Raw genomic sequence first — 23,713 nt, 5'->3', positions numbered from 1 at the left:
GAGAAGCGTAAGGCTATATTGCTGACCAGTTGTGGGCCCGATGCCTACTGCCTCATCAGGGATTTGCTGGCACCCACGAAGGCCAAGGATAAGACATACGATGAGCTGACTGAACTAATTTGCGACCAACTAAAACCAAAATAGAGCTTCCTCATGGCCAGGCACAAATTCTACACTCACTGCAGACCTGAGGGCCAGGAGATTGCAAAATATGCTGCTGGCATCAGGAGACCTGCGGCACCATGTGATTTTGGCACACACCTCAACGAAGCATTGCGAGACATCTTCGTTATGGGAATTGGCCACGAGGGCCTCCTTCACAAGCTATTATCTGCCGACACCACAGTCAACCTGCAGAAGGCCATCAGCATCAGTCAGGCGTTCATGACCTCGACCTGCAGCACCAAGCAAATTATTCATCTGTGGACTCAAACCCGGCAAGTACTGTACACAGAATAGTGCCTTTCACAGGCAAGAGTGTAGAACGTGGCTCTGCCCAGGGCAGAGAGCACAGACCTCAGGGTTCCAGAACTCAAGAGTCCGCCGAGGGGTGCTAATCGAGTAGCACCACGCTGGCATTGCGGAGGAAACCATAGGGCTCACCAGTGTCAGTTTGCTGAGTACGTATGTAAAGCCTGTAACACGAAGGGCCACCTCCAGCGTATGTGTAAAAAAAATACGACTCACCGTCTAGCAGAGGAGTCGGTAGATGACTTTGAATCCAGCGGGGAGTATGATGATTTGGCCAGAGAGGCAGCTCAACCCCAAGAAGAAGTGTATAGAGTATATACCTGCACCACCGATCGTCCTCCAGTGAAGATGGAAGTCGAGATAAACGGCATTCCAGTCTTCATGGAAGTGGACACTGGAGTGAGCCAGTCAGTGCTGAGCCAGGATGCCTTTGAGAGGCTCTGGAACAAAAAAACGACCCAAGCTGGTTCCAGTACAGGAAAAGTTGCACACCGATTCCAAGGAGCTGATCCCAGTCCTTGGTAGTGTGGATGTAAGTGTAATCCATAATGGTGTGGTGCATAAGTTACCTCTGTGGATTGTTGCAGGTGATGGTCCAATGCTATTCGGAAGAAGGTGGATGGGGAAGATCCAGTGGAAATGGGAAGACCTCTTCGCTCCAGCAATCGATGTTCCCCTTGCTCAGAGGCAGAGAAAAACCTAACCCTCACTTGGGCCAGGCACCAGAGAACAGACCTGCGCAGCACCAGAGGCACAGACCGTCCATCATGACTGCGTGGCAATGATCCGACTGGGACGATCTAAAAGTACCTTCCCGGCTCCAGTGGCAGGACTCATGGGGAGGAAGATCGAATTCACAAGCACTCTTCCAGCTTTTGAGGCAGAATCGCGGGAGAGAAAGATCAAGGCAATTGACCTCGAAGACCGAGGCAAGATGGCGTCCCTGCTGCAGCGAGGTGCAGCGTGACTGAAAAAAAAATGTCCTCGGCTGTATCACGAGGTGAAATGCTGAGGGACCAACACGTGGTGTGTAACAAAAGATTTGATTGGGGTAAAGTCAGCAGGGTTCTCTTAAAAGAGACCTGCAACCAACTGAACTTAAAGAGACATTGTATGTATGGCAATCAATGTAAAGAACTGATTAAGATTGTGAACAAAATGTTGTTGCGAGATGTTGGGAATAGAGTGTCCCCAAAAGTAGCAAGCGAGTGAATTCGGGAGGGTAAAGGCGCTGATCCTGATGTCCTGCCCCAGGTGTCCCCACAAGTTATAGGCCAGTGACCTCAGGAGGGTGAAGGCATTGATCCTGATACCCTGCCCCAGGTCTATCCCACGCTGCAGGCACCGATGGCACTATTCGCCATGGACCTGGAAATGAAAACGGCGTGTATACGCGCAATCGGCCATCATTGGCCACTACCCGGGTGGAGACGGCACAGCCCCCAGACCCAGTCGCTACCTCGGCCATGTCCGGGAGCGAAAGGTCAGAACCAACGAGTTCCCCAAACGGGACCTGGAACAGCCAGGTTCCCAACACCGTTCGAGAGCAGGCAGAAGATTCTGCAGCCCTCAAAGGAGGACAGGGAGGCCACACACATGTGTGGCTCTGTCCACCACGAGGCAATGGCAAAGGCCCTGCGTCCTGGCTAGATGAGCGAACCAAGCCCACCCCACTAGCAGGGGGTGCAGCGCCACTATCAGACAACTCGGACCCCGTCCTGTTGCTCTGGAACCTGTGTCCTTGCATAGCTGTACTGCTACCTCAGTACTTACCATGACTGAACCATGAATGCAATCCACCCAATTCTGGCGCACGACCACAAAACGTAACAAATGTAAGTCACTGAACCAAGGTGTAACAATACAAACTGTAACTTCCTTTCTTTGTAACTTCCTTTTCTCAGTTGAGCAACGCGCCCAGAGAGGCACCACTAAGTTTGTGGTCCTGGCCCTCAAGACCATGGTCGAGGATCCATGTCGACTATGCAGGCCCGTTTCTCGGTAGAATGTTCCTGGTGGTGGTGGATGCTTTTTCAAAATGGATTGAATGTGAAATAATGTAGGGAAGCACCGCCACCGCCACCATTGAAAGCCTGAGGGCCATGTTTGCCGTCCACGGCCTGCCTGACATACTGGTCAATGACAACGGGCCATGTTTGACTAGTGCCAAATTTAAAGAATTCATGAGCCGCAATGGGATCAAACATGTCACCTCGGCCCCGTTTAAAACAGCCTCCAATGCGCAGGCAGAGCGGGCAGTACAAACAATCAAACAGAGCCTTAAATGAGCCACAGAAGGCTCACTCCAAACCCGCCTGTCCCGAGTACTGCTCAGCTACCGCACGAGACCCCACTCGCTCACAGGGGTGCCCCCGGCTGAGCTACTCATGAAAATGACACTTAAAGCCAGATTCTCGCTGGTTCACCCCAACCTGCATGATCAGGTAGAGAGCATGCGGCAGCAACAAAATGTAAACAATGGTCGCACCACTGTGTCATGGGAAATTGATCTGAATGACCCTGTATATGTGCTAAACTATGGACATGGTCTCAAGTGGATTGCGGGCACGGTGATAGCTAAAGAAGGGTGTTTGTAGTCAAACTAGACAATGGACAAATTTGCAGAAAGCACCTGGACCAAATGAGGCTGCGGTTCACAGACTGCCCTGAACAACCCACAACAGACACCACCTTTTTCGAGCCCTAAACACACACCCAAAGGATCAATGACACCACCCCGGACCAGGAAATCGAATCCATCACGCCCAACAGCCCGGCAAGGCCAGGCTCACCCAGCAGCCCTGCAGGGCTAACAACATGCCAGCCCAGCGAGGGCACAACCAACACACCAGAACAGACATTTGTACCGAGGCGGTCCACCAGGGAAAGAAAGGCTCCCGACCGCCTCACCTTGTAAATAGTTTTCACTTTGACTTTGGGGGGGAGTGATGTTGTTTATCTGTAAAGCATGCACTCCCATGTTCTGCCACCAGAGAGCGCATCCCCTGAAGTCCCAAGGGATCCCAGCATCCCTTGGGAGCACTGCATATAAGCCGGCCCTTAAGGCCTGTTCATCACTCTGGAGTGTCTTAATAAAGACTGAGGTCACTGTTACTTTAACCTCCCTCTGTGCAGCCTCATCTGTGTTAGGAACACAACATTTACAATCTGTATTAACGATTTGGAAGGAGGGATCGAGTGTAACATAGCCAAGTTTGCTGACGATACAAAGATGGGAGGAAAAGCAATCTGTGAGGGGGACACAAAAAATTTGCAAAAGGACATAGACATGCAAAGTGAGTGGGGAAAAATTTGGCAGATGGAGTAAAGTGTTGGAAAGTGTGAGGTCATGCACTTTGGCAGAAAAAAATCAAAGAGCAAGTTCTTATTTAAATGGAGAGAGATTGCAAAGTGCTGTAGTACAGCGGGACCTTGGAGTACTTGTGCAAGAAACACAAAAGGACAGTATGCAGGTACAGCAAGTGATCAGGAAGGCCAGTGGAATCTTGGCCTTTATTGCAAAGGGGATGGAGTATAAAAGCAGGGAAGTCTTGCTACAGTTTTACAGGGTATTGGTGAGGTCACACTGGAATACTGCGTGCAGTTTTGGTTTACATATTTACATAAGGATATACTTGCTTTGGAGGCAGTTCAGAGAAGGTTCACTATGTTGATTCCGGAGATGAGTGGGTTGACTTATGAGGAAAGATTGAGTAGGCTGGGCCTCTACTCATTGAAATTCAGAAGAATACGAGGTGATCTTATCGAAACGTATAAAATAATGAGGGGGCTTGACAAGGGGATGCAGAGAGGATGTTTCCACCGTTGGGGAGAAATTTCTTCTCTCAGAGGGTTGTGGATCTGTGGAACTCACTGCCTCAGAGAGTTGTGGAAGCTGGGACATTGAATAAATTTAAGACAGAAATAGACAGTTTCTTAAACGATAAGGGAATAAGGGGTTATAGGGAGCGGGCAGGGAGATGGACCTGAGTCCATGATCGGATCAGCCATGATCGTATTAAATGACGGAGCAGGCTCGAGGAGCCATATGGCCTACTCCTGCTCCTATTTCTTATGTTCTTATGTTCTTCCCATTTTGTCTGACTCTGCCCTCTCAGGAACCAATTTCCCAGAACTTAACTGGAAAAAACTCACTGATGTTATTAAAGCCTCTGAAACTCTGCTGCTTGACTCCCAGGGGCCTGACCCCAGTTCCGACATTGATGTCTTTGGACAGTGAGAGCTCATAGTATGAACTTGGGTAGCAATGCAGCCAGTACATTGTGACAGATTGATGACACATAGACTTTACATTGCAAGCAATCGTATGTGGCTAAACAAATGCCATTGTAAGAACTGCTTACAACCAGAGTCAGCAGAGGATCATTTTATCCTCAAGTAGAAATTAAGAGATGTGATGGCTGGGAATCAAACCCAGGTTAACTGCTTGGAAGGCATTCATGCTTACCACTGCATCACCAGCACACAACTGAAAACAGTTCTTGATGTTGTTGTGTATGCAATAACTCAATAGACTTACTACCGTGAACTCAATCAGTTGCGACCTGACTCTACTTTATTAGCTCTCAAAGTGAGGATTAAACATGGAGGCTTTCTTTATTTTCAAGGGCTGCACATGTGTGTCTGTGGTCCGACGGTCGCTCCCACTGGTGGCAGGTAAACCCAGGCATACATACATTACATTACTCCCCCCAAGATTTTGGTATCAATCCTATTTACAAATTGAAACGGCCCAGGGCTTTCCGCTCCCTAGTTGATTGTCTCAGTTCAATTCCAGATCTGGGTGAACTCTCCAAGTCATTCATGACTTGAGGCTGGGTAGCCGATCTAATGGGAGTGGCAGTGTCCATGTCAGGGATTGAAGGTCCAGATTAATTGACAACAGCAGGGTCTTCTGATGGCTGAATATGAATCGGTTGGTCATTGATGGTGTCTTCTTCAAGCTGTTTCGGTTCATCTGTGCACCATAATTTCGTCTGATCAATGTGCCTCCTGCATGTTTGCCCATTAGTGAGCCTGACAATATGCACCCTGTGCCCTCCTTGGCCATAGCAATGCCAGTGACCCACTTGGGGCCTTGACCATAATTTAGCACATATGCAGGATAGAGATGTCACGTGACACGGCAGTGCGATCATGATACCAGTGCTGATGTTGACGTCTGTTTTCGACGTGATCGTTAAGATCAGGGTGGACAAGTGAGAGCCTGGTCTTGAGACCTCTCTTCATCAACAGTTCAGCAGGGGGGACCCCGGTATGCGTGTGGGGTCTCGTCCTGTAACTAAACAGTATGCATGACAAGCGACTCTGCAAAGAACTGTGAGTTACGCGTTTCAGGCTCTGCTTGATGGTTTGGATGGTGCGCTCCATTTGAGCATTGGACGCGGGTCTGAATGGTGCTGACCATACGTGCATGATACCATTGAGTATCATAAACTCTTGAAACTCCAAACTCGTGAAGCACGATCCGTTGTTGCTCACAATGATGTTGGGCAGACCATGAGTGGCGATCATGGCATGAAGGCTCTCAATGGTGGCTGTAGATGTGCTGGATGACATGATTACACATTCTATCCATTTGGAATACGCATCCACCACCACCAAAAATATTTTTTCCCAGGAAAGGACCCGCATAATCGATGTGGATCCTCGACCATGGTTTGGATGGCCATGACCACAGACTTAGCAGAGATTCCACTGGTGCATTGCTTAACTGCATGCAAGTGTTGCACTGATGCAAACATGACTCCAAATCAGTCAATGCCAGACCACCAAACGTGAGACCTGGTAATGGCCTTCATCATCACAATACTGGGATGGGTACTGTGTAAATTATGTACAAGTCTCTCCCTGCCTTTCTTGGGCACAACACCACAATTACCCCAGAGCAAACTATCAGGTTGAATGGATAGTTTGTCTTTGCGACGGTTGTAAGATTTGGTCTCATCACACACTTCCCTGGAAATGGCCGACCAATCACCACTAAGGACACAACGTTTTCCAACTGATAAGATCGGATCCTGGCTGGTCGAGGTCCTAACTTCTTGAGCAGTGACAGGCGACCCTTCACTCTCAAAGGCATCCATGACCAACAGTAGGTCTGCGGGCTGTGTGTTTCCACCTCTGGCGAGGGCAACGATAAACGGCTCAATGCATCGGCACAATTCTCGGTGCCAGGTCTATGGCGAATGAGATAATCATAGGCAGATAATGTCAGCGCCGACCTCTGGATGCGGGACGATGTGTTGGTATTGATACCATATGCTCTGAAAACAAAGATATGAGCGGCTTGTGATCGCATTCAAGCTCGAAATGATGCCCAAACAGATACTGGTGCATCTCTTTAACCCCATATACGCAGGCTAATGCTTCTTTCTCTACCATGCCGTAGGCTCTTTCCACTTTAGACATGCTTCTCAATGCGTACGCAATGGGTTGTAGTTTGCCCGACTCATTGGTTTGTTGGAGCACGCAACCAACCCCATGTGATTCAAGCGTCACAGGCCATTACTAAACGCTTGCACGAGTCATAATGTACCAGAAATTTGTTAGAACAAAGCAGATTTCTAGCCTTCTCGAAGAGATATACCCCAACCCCAGTTGTCGCCTTTTCTGAGCAGCATGTGCAGTGGCTCTAATAATAGAAACATAGAAAATAGGTGCAGGAGTAGGCCATTCGGCCCTTCGAGCCTGCACCACCATTCAATATAATCTTGGCTGAACATGCAACTTTAGTAGCCCATTCATGTTTTCTCTCCATACCCCTTGATCCCTTTAGCCGTAAGGGCCACATCTAACTTCCTTTTGAATATATCTAACGAACTGGCCTCAACAGTTTTCTGTGGTAGAGAATTCCACAGGTGCACAATTCTCTGAGTGAAGAAGTTCCTCCTCATCTCAGTCGTAAATGGCTTACCCCTTATCCTTAGACTGTGTCCCCTGGTTCTGGACGTCCCCAACATCAGGAACATTCTTCCTGCATCTAACCTGTCCAATCCTGTCAGAATTTTATATGTTTCTCTGAGATTCCCTCTCATTCTTCTAAATTCCAGTGAATATAAGCCTAGTCGATCCAGTCTTTCTTCATATGTGAGTCCTGCCATCCCAGGAATCAGTCTGGTGAACCTTTGCTGCACTCCCTCAATAGCAAGAATGTCCTTCCTCAGGTTAGGAGACCAAAACTGAACGCAATATTCAAGGTGTGGCTTCACCAAGGCCCTGTACAACTGCAATAAGACCATGACACCCAGATCTCATTGCACCTCCCCTTTTCCTAATCTGTCACCATTCAGATAATATTCTGCCTTCCTGTTTTTGCCACCAAAGTGGATAACCTCATATTTATCTACATTATACTGCAACTGCCATGCATTTGACCACTCACCTAACCTGTTCAAGTCACCCTGCAGCCTCTTAGCATCCTCCTCACAGCTCACACTACCACCAGCTTAATGTCATCTGCAAACTTGGAGATATTACATTCAATTCCTTTGTCTAAATCATTAATGTATATTGTAAATAGCTGGGGGCCCAGCACTGAACCTAGTGGCACCCCACTAATCACTGCCTGCCATTCTGAAAAGGACCCGTTTATTCCTACTCTTTGCTTCCTGTCTGCCAACCAGTTCTCTATCCACGTCAATACATTACCTCCAATACCATGTGCTTTAATTTTGCACATTAATCTCTTGTGTGGGACCTTGTCAAAAGCCTTTTGAAAGTCCAAATACACCACATCCACTGGTTCTCCCTTGTCTACTAGTTACATCCTCAAAAAATTCTAGAAAATTTGTCAAGCATGATTTTCCTTTCATAAATCCATGCTGACTTGGACTGATCCTGTCACTGCTTTCCAAATGCGCTGTTATTACATCTTTAATAATTGATTCCAACATTTTCCCCACTACTGATGTCAGGCTAACCGTCTATAATTCCCTGTTTTCTCTCTCCCTCCTTTTTTAAAAAGTGGGGTTACATTAGTTGCCCTCCAATCCAAAGGAACTGATCCAGAGTCTATAGAATGTTGGAAAATGACCACCAATGCATCAACTATTTCTAGGGCCACTTCCTTGAGTACTCTGGGATGCAGACTATCAGACCCTGGGGATTTATCGGCCTTCAGTCCCATCAATTCCCTAACACAATTTCCTGATTAATAAGGATTTCCTTCAGTTCCTCCTTCTCGCTAGACCCTCGGTCCCCTCGTATTTCCGGAAGGTTATTTGTGTCTTCCTTAATGAAGATATAACCAAAGTATTTGTTCAATTGGTCTGCCATTTCTTTGTTCCCCATTATAAAGTCACCTGATTCTGACTACAAGGGACCTACATTTGTCTTCACTAATCTTTTTTTCTTTACATATCTACAGAAGCTTTTTCAGTCAGTTTTTATGTTCCCTGCACGCTTACTCTCATACTCTATTTTCCCCCTCCTAATTAAACCTTTTGTCCTCCTCTGCTGAATTCTACATTTCTCCCAGTCCTCAAGTTTGCTGCTTTTTCTAGCCAATTTATATGCCTCTTCCTTGGATTTAACACTATCCCTAATTTCCCTTGTTAGCCACAGTTGAGACACTTTCCCCGTTTTATTTTTACACCAGTCAGGGATGTACAATTGTTGAAGTTCATCCCTGTGATCGTTAAATGTCTGCCATTGCCTATCCACCGTCAACCCTTTAAGTATCATTTGCCAGTCTATCCTAGCCAATTCACGTCTCATACCATTGAAGTTACCTTTTTTTAAGTTCAGGACCCTAGTCTCTGAATTAACTATGTCACTCTCCATCTTAATGAAGAATTCTACCATATTATGGTCACTCTTCTCCAAGGGGCCTCGCACAACAAGATTGCTAATTAATCCTCTCTCATTACACAATATCCAGTCTAGGATGGCCAGCTCTCTAGTTGGTTCCTCGACGTATTGGTCGAGAAAACCATCCCTTATACACTCCAGGAAATCCTCCTCCACAGTATTGCTACCAGTTTGGTTAGCCCAATCTATATATAGATTAAAGTCACCCATGTGCTCAATTTAGATAAGAAATTACTGAAGTAGTTGCGAAGACCAAGGAACGAATGCAGCTCCATCACTTTCTGGGGTATGAGTGCATTTTTGATGGCCTCTGCTTTCGAGTCCATAGGTCTGATGCCGTCTGCAGCAATCTTCCTTCCCAAGAATTCAACTTCCAGTGCCATAAAGGCGCACTTTGAATGTTTCAGCCTGACGACGTAAAACCTCTTCCAGGTTGTATAGGTGTTCGGCAGTGTCATGACCTGTGACCAAAATGTCGTCTTGTAACACCACCATTCTGGGGACGGAGTTCAGTAAACTCTCCATGTTCCGACACCTGTTGTAAATGAACAGCCCTTTATGCGTATTGATGCACGTAAGTTTCTTCGACGATTCGACAAGCTCCTGTGTCATATCGGCCGACGTCAGATCCAATTTGGTAAATGACTTTCCCCCGGCTAGCGTTGCAAACAGGTCATCAGCCTTTGGTAACGGGTACTGATCCTGTTTCGAAACTCGGTTGATCGTAACCTTGAAGTCTCCACAAATCCTGACAGTGCCATCACTCTTTAGCACAGGAAAAATGGGACTAGCCCATTCGTTAAATTCGACCGGTGAAATGACCACTTCACGTTAGAGTCTGTACAGTTCGATATGGATCTTCTCCCTCATCATGTATGGGACCACCTGGGCTTTGTGATGGATGGGTCTTCCATCCGAGTCGAGGTGGATCTGCACCTTGGCACCTGTGAAGTTGCCGATACCTGGTTCAAACATCGAGCGAAATGTGCTCAGCACTTGAGCACACGAAGCATCATCCACCGATGACAAAGCTTTAATATCGTTCCAGTGCCACTTTATTTTTTGAGCCAACTCCTGCCGAACAGCATTGGACCATTGCCTGGAATGATCCACAGCGATAGATCATGAACCGCCCCATCGTACGACACCTTGACTACTGCACTGTCAATCACTGATATGAGCTCTTTTGTGTAGGGACGCAATTTTGCATTTACTGGACTCAGCTTGGGTTTCACGGCCTTGGTGTCCCACAGCTTTTCGAAAGTCCTCTCACTCATAATTGACTGACTCACACCCGTGTCTAGTTCTATAGATACCGGCACGCCATTCAATTTTACTTCAATCATTATCGGTTGGCTCTTTGTCAGGAACGAATGTACACTATACACTTCCGCCTCGGGTATCTTGGGTTGCATTGCCGGATCCACTCTGGATCGGTCATCATCATCTACGTGGTGTGTCGCAACACGCTTGCTGAACTACGGACACGTCCACTGAAGGTGCCCCATTTTCGCACAGCCTCCACAAATATACTGTCTGAAATGGCACTGATGAGGCTGATGATTGCCCCCACAATGCCAACAGGGTGAAATCGGATTTGTGCCAAATGGCGGACTTTGAGCAGCTACAGGTTTCGCAAAGACAGTCGGGTAGGCCCTGCTACGTACAGCTCTGCCAACGGACGACACAATCTGGTGCACAGTACATGCCGTGGAGTTCCCACTCTGCGCGGATATCTGCTTTGCACTATCGACCGTGGTCAGGCAAGCCTGGGCGATCGCGATGGCCCTGCTCAGATCCAGCGTCTCCGCAGCCAACAACCTCCGCAGGATCACCTCGTGGTTTATGCCTATTACAAAGATGTCGCGCAGCATGTCTTCCAACGCGGTTCCAAACTTACACGGCCCAGCGAGACGTCTCAGGTCAGCAACAAATTCCGCCACATCCTGGCCCTCAGAACAAAGATGCCTGTAAAAGCGATATCTCGAGATAATGATGCCTTCTTTAGGTTTGAGATGGTCCCGAATCAGTGCACACAATTCCTCATCGGTCTTTTCCATTGGACGTGCAGCTGAGAGCAGATTCTTTATGAGGCCATAGATTTTTGGACCACAATTTTGTTTGACAAATTTGCTGGAATTCTTTGAGGATGTAATGAATAGGGTGAATAAAGGGGTACCGGTGGATGTGGTGTATTTGGACTTCCAGAAGGCATTTGACAAGGTGCCACACAAAAGGTTACTGCACAAGATAAAAGTTCATGGGGTTGGGGGTAATATATTAGTATGGATAGAAGATTGGCTGACAAACAGAAAACGGGATAAATGGTTCATTCTCGGGTTGGCAATCAGTAACGAGTGGAGTGCCGCAGGGATCATTGCTGGGACCCCAACTATTTACAATTTATATTAACGACTTGAAAGAAAGGACTGAGTGTAACAAAGCCAAGTTTGCTGACGATACAAAGATGGGAGGAAGGGTAATGTGTGAGGAGGACATAAAGAGGCTGCAGGAGGACATAGACAGGCTAAGTGAGTGGGCAAGAATTTGGCAGATGGTTGGAAAATGTGAGGTCATGCACTTTGTCTCACCAGTGTCGGTTTGCTGAGTACGTATGCAAAGCCTGTAACATGAAGGGCCACCTCCAGCGTATGTGTAAAAAAAATACGACTCACCGTCTAGCAGAGGAGTCGGTAGATGACTTTGAATCCAGCGGGGAGTATGATGATTTGGCCAGAGAGGCAGCTCAACCCCAAGAAGAAGTGTATGGAGTGTATACCTGCACCACCGATCGTCCTCCAGTGAAGATGGAAGTCGAGATAAATGGCATTCCAGTCTTCATGGAAGTGGACACGGGAGCGAGCCAGTCGGTGATGAGCCAGGATGCTTTTGAGAGCTCTGGTACAAAAAAAACGACCCGAGCTGGTTCCAGTACAGGAAAAGTTGCGCACCTACACCAAGGAGCTGATCCCAGTCCTTGGTAGTGTGGATGTAAGTGTAATCCATAATGGTGTGGTGCATAAGTTACCTCTGTGGATTGTTGCAGGTGATGGTCCAATGCTACTCGGAAGAAGGTGGATGGGGAAGATCCAGTGGAAATGGGAAGACCTCTTCGCTCCAGCAATCGATGTCCCCCTTGCTCAGAGGCAGAGCAAAATCTCACCCTCACTTGGGCCAGGCACCAGAGAACAGACCTGCGCAGCACCAGAGGCACAGATTGTCCAGCACGACTGTGTGGCAATGATCCGACTGGGACGATCTAAAAGTACCTTCCCGACTCCAGTGGCAGGACATGTGGGGAGGAAGATCGAATTCACAAGCACTCTTCCACAGCTTTTGTGGCAGAATCGCGGGAGAGATGGATCAAGGCAATCGGCCTCGAAGACAGAGGCAAGATGGCGTCCCTGCTGCAGCGAGGTGCAGCGTGGCTGAAAAAAAAATGGTCACGAGTTGAAATGCTGAGGGACCAACACATGGTGTGTAACAAAAGATTTGATTGGGGTAAAGCCAGCAGGGTTCTCTTAAAGGAGACCTGCAACCAACTGAACTTAAAGAGACATTGTATGTATGGCAATCAATGGAAAGAACCGATTAAGATTGTGAACAAAATGTTGCGAGATGTTGGGAATAGTGTGTCCCCAAAAGTAGCAAGCGAGTGAATTCGGGAGGGTAAAGGCGCTGATCCTGATGTCCTGCCCCAGGTGTCCCCACAAGTTATAGGCCAGTGACCTCAGGAGGGTGAAGGCATTGATCCTGATACCCTGCCCCAGGTCTATCCCACGCTGCAGGCACCGATGGCACTATTCGCCATGGACCTGGAAATGAAAACGCCAATACGCGCAATCGGCCATCATTGGCCACTACCTGGGTGGAGACGGCGCAGCCCCCAGACCCAGTCGCTACCTCGGCCATGTCCAGGAGCGAAAGGTCAGAACCAACGAGTTCCCCAAACGGGACCTGGAACAGCCAGGTTCCCAACACCGTTCGAGAGCAGGCAGAAGATTCTGCAGCCCTCAAAGGAGGACAGGGAGGCCACATACATGTGTGGCTCTGTCCACCACTAGGCAATGGCAAAGGCCCTGAGTCCTGGCTAGATGAGCGAACCAAGCCCACCCCACTAGCAGGAGGGACAGCGCCACCGTCCTGTTGCTCTGGAACCTGTGTCCTTGCATAGCTGTACTGCTACCTCAGTACTTACCATGACAACCATGAATGCAATCCACCCAATTCTGGCGCACGACCACAAAACGTAACAAATGTAAGTCACTGAACCAAGGTGTCACAATACAAACTGTAACTTCCTTTCTTTGTAATTGCACTGTGTCTGATCCTGTGTTTTAATGTAACGAGCTTGCTGCATGATTTCACTGTGGGGCAGGGGGTGGGGGGGGGGGGCGGTGGGGGGAGGGAAATGGATGTATGGAGCCATGGACACACACATGGATCACACCCAGAACCCTCTGGAACCTCCACTGCATCATCGAACCATCCAAACTAGTAACCACTCACCAACGTTGTGGCAAAAGGACTTGGGGGTTAACAGGGAGAGAGCCAAGCCAAAGCACAGTCAAGGTGCAAGGGCTATTGGGGCTTAAGTCTGGGGAGAGCTAAGCCAGAGCACATAGTACAAAGGTAATTGGCATAAAGGACTTGGGGGAGAGTGATATTATATATGCAGACTATAGATATACTCTTTGTGTAGTTACTGTATCGTTGCATAAGATGGAGACTTGTTACTTGATGTATTATCAATAAGGCTTACATTGTGTATATACGATGCTGGCATCACTAGAGGGTGCAACTGGTGGAGACCGGGGTTTCCTGCCCCTGTGGCAGAGGTTGTCCACTAGCGGGCACTGCGGTGGGAGATCTGAGGGTCACCTACATAGGTGTACATGGCTCAGTATAAAAGGCTGCTCACCATGCTTGTGCCTCACTCTGGAGTTACGAATAAAGGATCAAGGTCACTACAGTTTGAGTACAACACATTGCCTCGAGGAGTCATTCATAAGTCCATTACAGACATAATAGTATGTGGCTCTTTGAAAATCAGGTTGCTAAACAAATGCAATGAGATGATATTGTAAGAACTGCTTACAACCAGAATCAGCAGAGGATCATTTTATCCTCAAAAAGAAATTAAGAGATGCAATGGCTGGGAATCAAACCCAGGTTAAATGCTTAAAAGGCAACCATGCTTACCACTGCACCACCATCACACAACTGAAAACAGCTTTTGATGTACTGCACAGTTATCCTGCAGCCTGCTCTAAAGCAGTTTTTTCCCTTCTTTTGCAATTTGACAGATTTGATGAAATGTAACATCACATGTAAAGCAAGATAGGCAGATAATAGAAAGCATCGAAGGAACCAGATACAAATGTCAATAATATGTTCACATTTAAATGAATTCCGGCTGCTCACAATGTATGTAAAGTGTCATTTGGGGATTCCTTTAATACTCTTCCCATTTTGTCTGCCTCTGCCCTCTCAGGAACCAATTCCCCAGAACTTAACTGGAAAAAACTTTCTGATGTTGTTAAAACCTCTGAAACTCTGCTACTTGATTCCCAGGTCTTGACCTGACGCGGCTGGTGAGGGTGAGCATCATTAATTTCAAACTTCACCATGCTATGCTCTGACCTTAATGTGCACTCCCTGCTCAATGTCGTGTTTGGGACTCCATGCTCTGCGTGGGTGAGGCCACAGTCAAAGTTCCCATTTCTAGTCTCTCCCACTGCAAGGGCCTACATGCACTGTTAACCTTGCTGCTCGGTTCTGCAGACCCACCCCTCACGTTGTTTATTGCTCAGTCTTCATATGTGTCTCGAAGCTAGCCTCCCTTGTTACTGTTCGGTTCTTGCAACCTAATCCTACCATTACCACGCAGTGAATGGTACTTACATCGAACAACAACAACAACTTGTATTTATATAGCGCCTTTAACGGAGTAAAACATCCCAAGGCGCTTCACAACAGTGTTGCAAGACAAAAGAGATAAATTTGACACCGAGCCACAAAAGAAGAAATTAAGGCAGATGACCACCATTCATCCACCTGCATTCTGATGACGTCTAATTTTGTCGCCCGCTTTGGTTTTGTCGCCCTCTCGAGTCCGTTGTTGATTTTGCCGCTGGGGTGGCTACCTTTTTTTGATTTGCCCCCAGCTCCAGCCTCGCGCTCCAAACTCCAAACTGCTCCTCTGACTAAAGTATGTATGGGACACACTGATAGAAGGCCTCTAGCTCCGAATTTATGTTGAATGTTACAGGCGAAGCTCGCACTCAACCGGCCGGAGCAAATGCTGCACTGAACCGGTGGAGGGGAGCCAGACCTCCAAATGCTCAGTCCATTGGAGGAACGGATCACTGCCCCGATGAGCGTCCAAGTTGGCGCGATGGCGGTGGGTGAGGCCGACTCCCCTCGGGCCAGTGACGGTATGTTGAGTTCCTTTGCAGCGACCTGCAGGACACTTGGCCCTGACACCATCAACGTGCAGTTATTTCCATGAGACTACCATTCTCGAATGCCTTTCCCGCTCCTGGTCCTCTCTGCTGCAGGTTACCGCTGTTCTGTGCTTGTGCTTTCAGATGACCAGCCAGACGCCTTCTCGGGCAGCTTCCACGGGAGCAGATGGTGGCGACGACCCAGAGGACGAGGAGGTGCAGGAGGACGACACCTCCTTCGACCTCACGCAGGAGGCTGCGCTGTCGGCGAGCGGGGTCAGCAGTGCTGCTGACCAAGGGGTGTTGGGGGAGCCGGAGGTGGGTGATGCTTCGGGACCCAGTGGCCTCTGGCAATGCCACAGGGGAGGGGAAGCCCGGGGGCCAGCTCCCCGGAGGGTAAGTGCGCGCCTGAGTGAGAGCTCATAGTATGAACTTGGGTAGCAGTGTAGCCAGTATATTGTGACAGATTGATCACACAATAACCCAGAAATCCCGATGTCCCGGACCCGTACGAAGTTTCTACGGACCCAAGAAGTCATCGGAAAAGCCAGTTTTCAGCGCATAATGCGCATGTGCTGAAACCGGCTTTTCCGATCTGTCAAGCTGGAGCTCGACAGATGATCTGCATCTCGGGAGTGAGGACATTTATATGGGCAAGATTGCGGTGGTTTACCCATATCTTGCCCGGCAGATGTCCTCAAAACTCTTGCGCCTGACAAAGCAGGTGCGTAGCCCACTGTTACAGGCGTAAGAGTTTAAAAACAAAAAACATGATTAAAATAAAACTTTTAAAAACACATTTTTTTTAAAACCCTGCCCACTCAGATAATGTTATTTTAAACCCTAACCCTAACTTTTTTTTAAAAATCGGGAATTTTTTTTTCTTCAAAAAACATGTGTAACATTTTTAATTTCTATTAGTTTATTGTGCGAAGTGTTTTTTAATTGTTTTATGTAGTGTTTGTGCACTTTGGGGGTTTTCTCATTCATAGTATTAGGAGATTCATAATTTACGAATCACCTATTACTATGAATGAGAAAATACTTACCTGTGATTGTGTGTCCAGGCCCACGTGACTCCTGCGGACGTCCCGACGTGCACACGCTGCAACGCGTGGGGAGAGGAGGCCTGTGGATCGGGAGTTCCAGCGGGCCCAGCAGCTTCAGGTAACTGCGCATTTTATTTCTATTTTTTCTTGAGTTGCCCGCGGGAAGCCTCCTCGGAATTTCTATCCCTTTTGTAAGCAATTGTATGTGACCCTTTGAAAATCAGGTTGCTAAACAAAACCCCTGCGAATCAATTGTCAGAAATGCTCACAATCAGACTCAACAATGCAGTGGTGCTCAAAGCTTTTGCTTCTGAGGCCCTCTCCCTGTGTTATAAAAATTCCACGGACCCCCTGTAAAACAAAAAAACAATAAAACCTTTCATTTATATAGCGCCTTTAACATCCCAAAGTGCTTCTCAGGAGCCTCATCCAACAAATGTTGACACTGAACCACATTATGGATATTTGGGCAGGTGACCAAAAGCTTGGTCAAAGAGGTAGATTTTAAGGAGCAACTTGAAGAAGGAATGAGAGGTAGAGAGGCGGTGAGGTTTAGAGAGGGAATTTCAGAGCTTCGGGCCTTGGCAACAGAAGGCACGGCCACCGATGGTGGAGCGATTAAAATCGGGGCTGCTCAAGAGGGCAGAATTGGAAGTGCTCAGATATCTCGGAGGTTGTAGGGCTGGAAGAGCTTAGGGAGGGTCGAGGCCAGGGAGGGATTTGAAAACGTATACAATTAAACATATAGAGGGAGCAATTTGGTTGAGTAGCCCCTGAGTTAGAGCGCTGGAGGGGCGATGATGCATCTCAAATTGCTTACCGCCCAGGCGTGCAGCTTGCAGCGCCCCGCCGGGAAATTTGCTTCCGGTTTACCAGCCGCGCAAAACGCTGCCGCCTCGCTGCGTACTTTCAGTCAGATCCTGATGTCAGTCGTCGTGCAACGACCCACTAGCACCCCGCTCGCAAAATTAGGTTGGCCGCCCCATTTAGCGTCCACCGCTGAACATGCCCGAGAAACCAGGCGGTCCCAACTTCTGTCGTCGATACCTGAGCAACATCCCCACTGACACCTGGGAGTCCCTGGCCAAAGACCGCCCTAAGTGGAGGAAGAGCATCCGGGACGGCGCTGAGCACCTCGAGTCTCATCGCCGAGAGAATGCAGAAACCAAGCGCAGGCAGCGGAAAGAGCGTGTGGCAAACCTGTCCCTCCCACCCTTTCCCTCAACGATGGTCTGTCCCACCTGTGACAGGGACTGTAATTCCTGTATTGGACTATTCAGCCACCTGAGAACTCACTTTTAGAGTGGAAGCAAGTCTTCCTCGATTTTGAGGGACTGCCTATGATGATGATGAGGCGATATCTGGAAGCTATTTAAAGGGAGGAGCAACTGGGTTCATTGGCGGTCACATTGAGTGCAACATTTTACATAAGAACATAAGAATTAGGAACAGGAGTAAGCCATTTAGCCCCTCGAGCCTGCTCCGCCGTTCAATAAGATCATGCCTGATCTGGTCGTGGACTCAGCTCCACTTACCCGCCCTCTCCCCGTAACCCTTAATTCTCTTATTGGTTAAAAATCTATCTATCTTTGACTTGAAAACATTCAATGAGCCAGCCTCAACTGCTTCCTTGGGCAGAGAATTCCACAGATTCATAACCCTCTGGGAGAAGAAATTCTTTCTCAACTCGGTTTTAAGTTGGCTCCTCCGTATTTTGAGGCTGTGCCCCCTAGTTCTAGTCTCCCCTACCAATTGAAACAACCTCTCTGCCTCTATCTTGTCTATCCCTTTCATGATTTTAAATGTTTCTATAAGATCACCCCTCATCCTTCTAAACTCTAAGGAGTAAAGACCCAGTCTACTCAATCTATAATCATAAGGTAACCCCCTCATTTCTGGAATCAGCCGAATGAATCGTCTCTGTACCCCTTCCAAAGCTAGTATATCCTTCCTTAAATAAGGTGACCAAAACTGCACGCAGTACTCCAGTTGCGGCCTTACCAATACCTTATACAGTTGCAGCAAGACCTCCCTGCTTTTGTACTCCATCCCTCTCGCAATGAAGGCCAACATTCCATTTGCCTTCCTGATTACCTGCTGCACCTGCAAACTAACCTTTTGGGATTCATGCACAAGGACCCCCAGGTCCCTCTGCACCACAGCATGTTGTAATTTCTCTCCATTCAAATAATATTCCCTTTAACTGTTTTTTTTCCCAAGGTGGATGACCTCACACTTTCCGACATTGTATTCCATCTGCCAAACCTTAGCCCATTCGCTTAACCTATCCAAATCTCCTTGCAGCCTCACTGAGTCCTCTACACAACCCGCTTTCCCACTAATCTTAGTGTCATCTGCAAATTTTGTTGCACTACACTCTGTCCCCTCTTCTAGGTCATCTATGTATATTGTCAACAGTTGTGGTCCCATCACTGATCCCTGTGGCACACCACTAACCACTGATTTCCAACCGGAAAAGGACCCATTTATCCCGGCTCTCTGCCTTCTGTTCGCCAGCCAATTCTCTATCCATGCTAATACATTTCCTCTGACTCCGCGTACCTTTATCTTCTGCAGTAACCTTTTGTGTGGCACCTTATCGAATGCCTTTTGGAAATCTAAATACACCACATCCATCGGTACACCTCTATCCACCATGTTCGTTATATCCTCAAAGAATTCCAGTAAGTTAGTTAAACATGATTTCCCTTTCATGAATCCATGCTGCGTCTGCTTGATTGCACTATTCCTATCTAGATGTCCCGCTATTTCTTCCTTAATGATAGCTTCAAGCATTTTCCCCACTACAGATGTTAAACTAACCGGCCTTTTGCCTGCCCCCTTTTTTAAACAGAGGCGTTACATTAGCTGTTTTCCAATCCGCTGGTACCTCCCCAGAGTCCAGAGAATTTTGGTAGATTATAACAAATGCATCTGCTATAACTTCCGCCATCTCTTTTAATACCCTGGGATGCATTTCATCAGGACCAGGGGACTTGTCTACCTTCAGTCCCATTAGTCTGTCCAGCACTACCCCCCTAGTGATAGTGATTGTCTGAAGGTCCTCCCTTCCCACATTCCTGTGGCCTGCAAATTTTGGCATGGTTTTTGTGTCTTCCACTGTGAAGATGGAAGCAAAATAATTGTTTAAGGTCTCAGCCATTTCCACATTTCCCATTATTAAATCCCCCTTTTCATCTTCTAAGGGACCAACATTTACTTTAGTCACTCTTTTCCGTTTTATATATCTGTAAAAGCTTTTACTATCTGTTTTTATGTTTTGCGCAAGTTTACCTTCGTAATCTATCTTCCCTTTCTTTATTGCTTTTTTAGTCATTCTTTGCTGTTGCTTAAAATTTTCCCAATCCTCTAGTTTCCCACTAACCTTGGCCACCTTATATGTATTTGTCTTTGATTTGATACTTTCCTTTATTTCCTTGGTTATCCACGGCTAGTTATCCCTTCTCTTGCCGCCCTTCTTTTTCACTGGAATATATTTTTGTTGCGCACTATGAAAGAGCTCCTGAAAAGTCCTCCACTGTTCCTCAATTGTGCCACCGTTTAGTCCTTGTTTCCAGTCTACTTTAGCCAACTCTGCCCTCATCCCACTGTAGTCCCCTTTGTTTAAGCATAGTACGCTCGTTTCTGACACAACTTCCTCATCCTCAATCTGTATTACAAATTCAACCATATTGTGATCACTCATTCCGAGAGGATCTTTTACGAGGAGATCGTTTATTTTTCCTGTCTCGTTACACAGGACCAGATCCAAAATGGCTTGCTCCCTTGTAGGTTCTGTTACATACTGTTCTAAGAAACAATCCCGTATGCATTCTATGAATTCCTCCTCCAGGCTACCCCGCGCGATTTGATTTGGCCAATCGATATGTAGGTTAAAATCCCCCATGACTACTGCCGTTCCTTTTTCACATGCCTCCATTATTCCCTTGATTATTGCCCGCCCCACCATGAAGTTATTATTTGGGGGCCTATACACCGACCAGTGACTTTTTCCCCTTACTATCTCTAATCTCCACTCACAATGATTCAACATTTTGTTCATTGGAGCCAATATCATCCCTCACAACAGCCCTGATATCATCTTTTATTAACAGAGCTACCCCACCTCCTTCCCCTTCTTGCCTATCTTTCTGAATCGTCAGATACCCCTGTATGTTTAATTCCCAGTCTTGGCCACCTTGTAACCATGTTTTTGTAAAGGCCACCAAATCATACCCATTTGTAATGATTTGTGCCGTCAACTCATTTACTTTATTTCAAATGCTGCGTGCATTTAGGTAGAGTGTTTTCATCCTAGTTTTTAAACCATGATTTTTAGTTTTGACCCCTCCTGCAGCCTTTTTATATTCAGTGGCCCTTTTTGTTTCTTGCCTTTGGTTTCTCTGCCCTCCACTTTTACTCATCTCTTTTCTGTCTTTAGTTTTTGTCTCCTTTTTGTTTCCCTCTGTCTCCCTGTATTGGTTCCCATCCCCCTGCCATTTTGACAGAGCACAGTGCGTGAATCTCTTACTTGGCAGTGGCAGATTTATCTGACATTACAGGTTCCTTGCAACTTGAGTTTGAGAATTAAATGGGTGCATTACTAGCACGCCAGCGTTGCCTTCTACATGTTCTTGTCAGGCGGTGCCGGGATAGAAGGGCTGTTGGCCATGTTGGCCCATGAATGAGGAGAGCCCATAGACGCAGGGATAGGAGGCCTTACCCTCTGTGGGTTTACTGCGAGCAACGCTCAAACCTCGACATGTCGGAGGAGCTGCGTGTCAGAAGGCTGCGCTTTCGAAAGGAGATCCTGACCGAGATATGCCATCTCCTGCAGGCAGAACTGCCACCTCACATCAGCACCAGGACAGCGTTGCCCGTCCCAGTGAAAGTCAGTGTGGCTCTGGCCTTATATGCCTCTGGCTCCTTCCAGGCTCCATCAGGGGACATATGCAGCGTCTCTCATATCACTGCACATCTCTGCATCCACGATGTCACACAGGCGCTCTACTCCCACAGAACAGACCATAACATTCCCAATGAGCAGGGATAAACAGGATGAGCGGGTTTGCCAGGATAGCGGGCTTCCCGATGGAGCAATTGACTACACATACGTGGCCTTGCGAGCACCTTTCCAGAGTGCTGAGGTCTTCTGAAATCGAAAAGGCTGCCACTCCCTAAATATGCAGATGGTGCGTGACCACACGCAAAGCATCCTCGCAGTCAATGCCCGCTATCCTGGGGGCGCACATGATGCATTCTTCCTGCGGGAGAGCACTGTGCTACGAATGTTTGGATCGTCGCGGGAAGGCGTCGGCTGGCTGCTCCGGGACTAAGGATATGGCCTAGCCACCTGGCTAATGACCCCCCTCCTCAAACCCAACACACAAGAGGAGCATCGCTACAAAGACAGCCATGCAGCCACCCGCAACATCATCGAGCAGATTGTAGGGGTGTTGATGCAGTGGTTCCAATGCCTGGACCGCTCTGGAGGCAGCCTTCAATACTCCGCTCAACAGGTGTCGCTGTTCATTGTGGTGTGCTGCATGTTGCACAACTTGGTCATAATGAGGGCCCAGGCCTTGCCAGTGGGGATCGCAGGCCCACCTCAGGAGGAGGAGGAGGAGGAACAGGAGCCTGCTGAGGCCCCAAATGGGCAGCCAGACGCAGAGGAGCAGCAGCCACGGGGGAGGCAGCGTGGCGATACTGACGGAGCAAGGGCCACACGTCAGCGGCTCATAATGCATGGCTTCTCTTAAGTGGAGGAAGCTGAAGGATGTAGCTAATACTGACCGCGCTATGTGCTACGAGAATGGCACATCTCGGTGAAATTACACTTTAATACACAAGATGGAAATGCAAACGGTCAAATGAATATTTTATTAACGGCATCAAACATATCAGCAATGAATAAAAAATGTAACAAATGCCCTTTGAAAAACAAGCATAACACACAAGCAACTTCAGCAATACGTGTACAATCGCCCCGCCATTTGTAATTCCACACCAGCTTCCATGTGCCATAGCAGGCCCAGACCCATGCACCAATAGGAGGCATCAAATAACAGCAACAAGATACTTACAATAATATTTACAGGATGAGGACATCTGTCCAAGGTAGCTAAAGTCTTTTTTGCAACTTGCTCTCCTATTTCCCACCCCTTACCTTTAATCCCCTCCCACACTTACCGCTCCTCCTTAATGTGGGCTCAGTACCTGCAGCAAGGCTGCTTGAGGGCTGCTGTGTGTGAAAGGCAGATAGTACAGACAGCCTAGCAGGACACTCTGGACAAGCTCTGGGCCGGGAAGGCCCGGCTGCAGACTGCACTACCTCAGCATCGGCGGCAGCAGTATGGAATGGCTGGGGTGTGGACCGCGGCAGGTGCAGAGGTGGAGTGGCAGTGGTGGGAGCCAGAATGCTGCCATCTTGAGCAAGGACAGAACCTTGCATTTCCAGCGGCCCGCTGACACTCTCCTGGGGCGGAGCCTCAGCATCCGGAGCAATCTGTGGGAACACACTCGCTCCTCCACCTCTGTGAGGTCCTGGATGTCAGCCTCCCCTCCTCCAGTACATTGCTGCTCTCGCCTGTTGTGAGCCAGTTTCGACTACAATAAGGAACACAAGAAGGTGTGAGTGAGTGTGCAGCTCATCGTGTGCCACATGTGCCTTCCATAGTTGAATAGCTGCTACTGTCTGGAAGTGTGCAGATCTCCCATTTCAATCTGCGTGGCTGCGCAGAGTGGCTGTGTGAATGGTGGGATTAGATGATGACCACCTAAGAGTAAGGAAGAGGCTGAAGTATTGCGAGCCCATATCAAGCCTGAAAGAGTAGTGCGAGGAGGGGTCAGGCTGAGTAGGGAACAAGAAGGTGAGCAATGCCTGGATGGGCAGGGCATGGCTGCTGAACTGAGCCT

The 23,713-nt window shown here is 47.9% G+C and overlaps 1 protein-coding gene and 1 non-coding gene across 6 annotated transcripts in view; one reads left to right on the top strand and one right to left on the bottom strand.

Annotated features, from left to right (window-relative positions):
- LOC139228722 (cathepsin K-like) overlaps positions 1 to 23,713 on the top strand; it is a 180,395-nt gene that overhangs the window by 76,160 nt on the left and 80,522 nt on the right. The window lies entirely within an intron of this gene.
- Positions 14,451 to 14,522, bottom strand: trnak-uuu (transfer RNA lysine (anticodon UUU)). The gene has a single exon. It is a non-coding gene; the product is annotated as a tRNA-Lys (tRNA).

This window comes from Pristiophorus japonicus, chromosome 18 (assembly GCF_044704955.1).
Source record: "Pristiophorus japonicus isolate sPriJap1 chromosome 18, sPriJap1.hap1, whole genome shotgun sequence".
Classification (NCBI taxonomy): Eukaryota; Metazoa; Chordata; class Chondrichthyes; family Pristiophoridae; genus Pristiophorus; species Pristiophorus japonicus.
The sequence above is the reverse complement of the archived record's forward strand: the minus strand, read 5'-3'. Positions and strand labels throughout refer to the sequence as shown.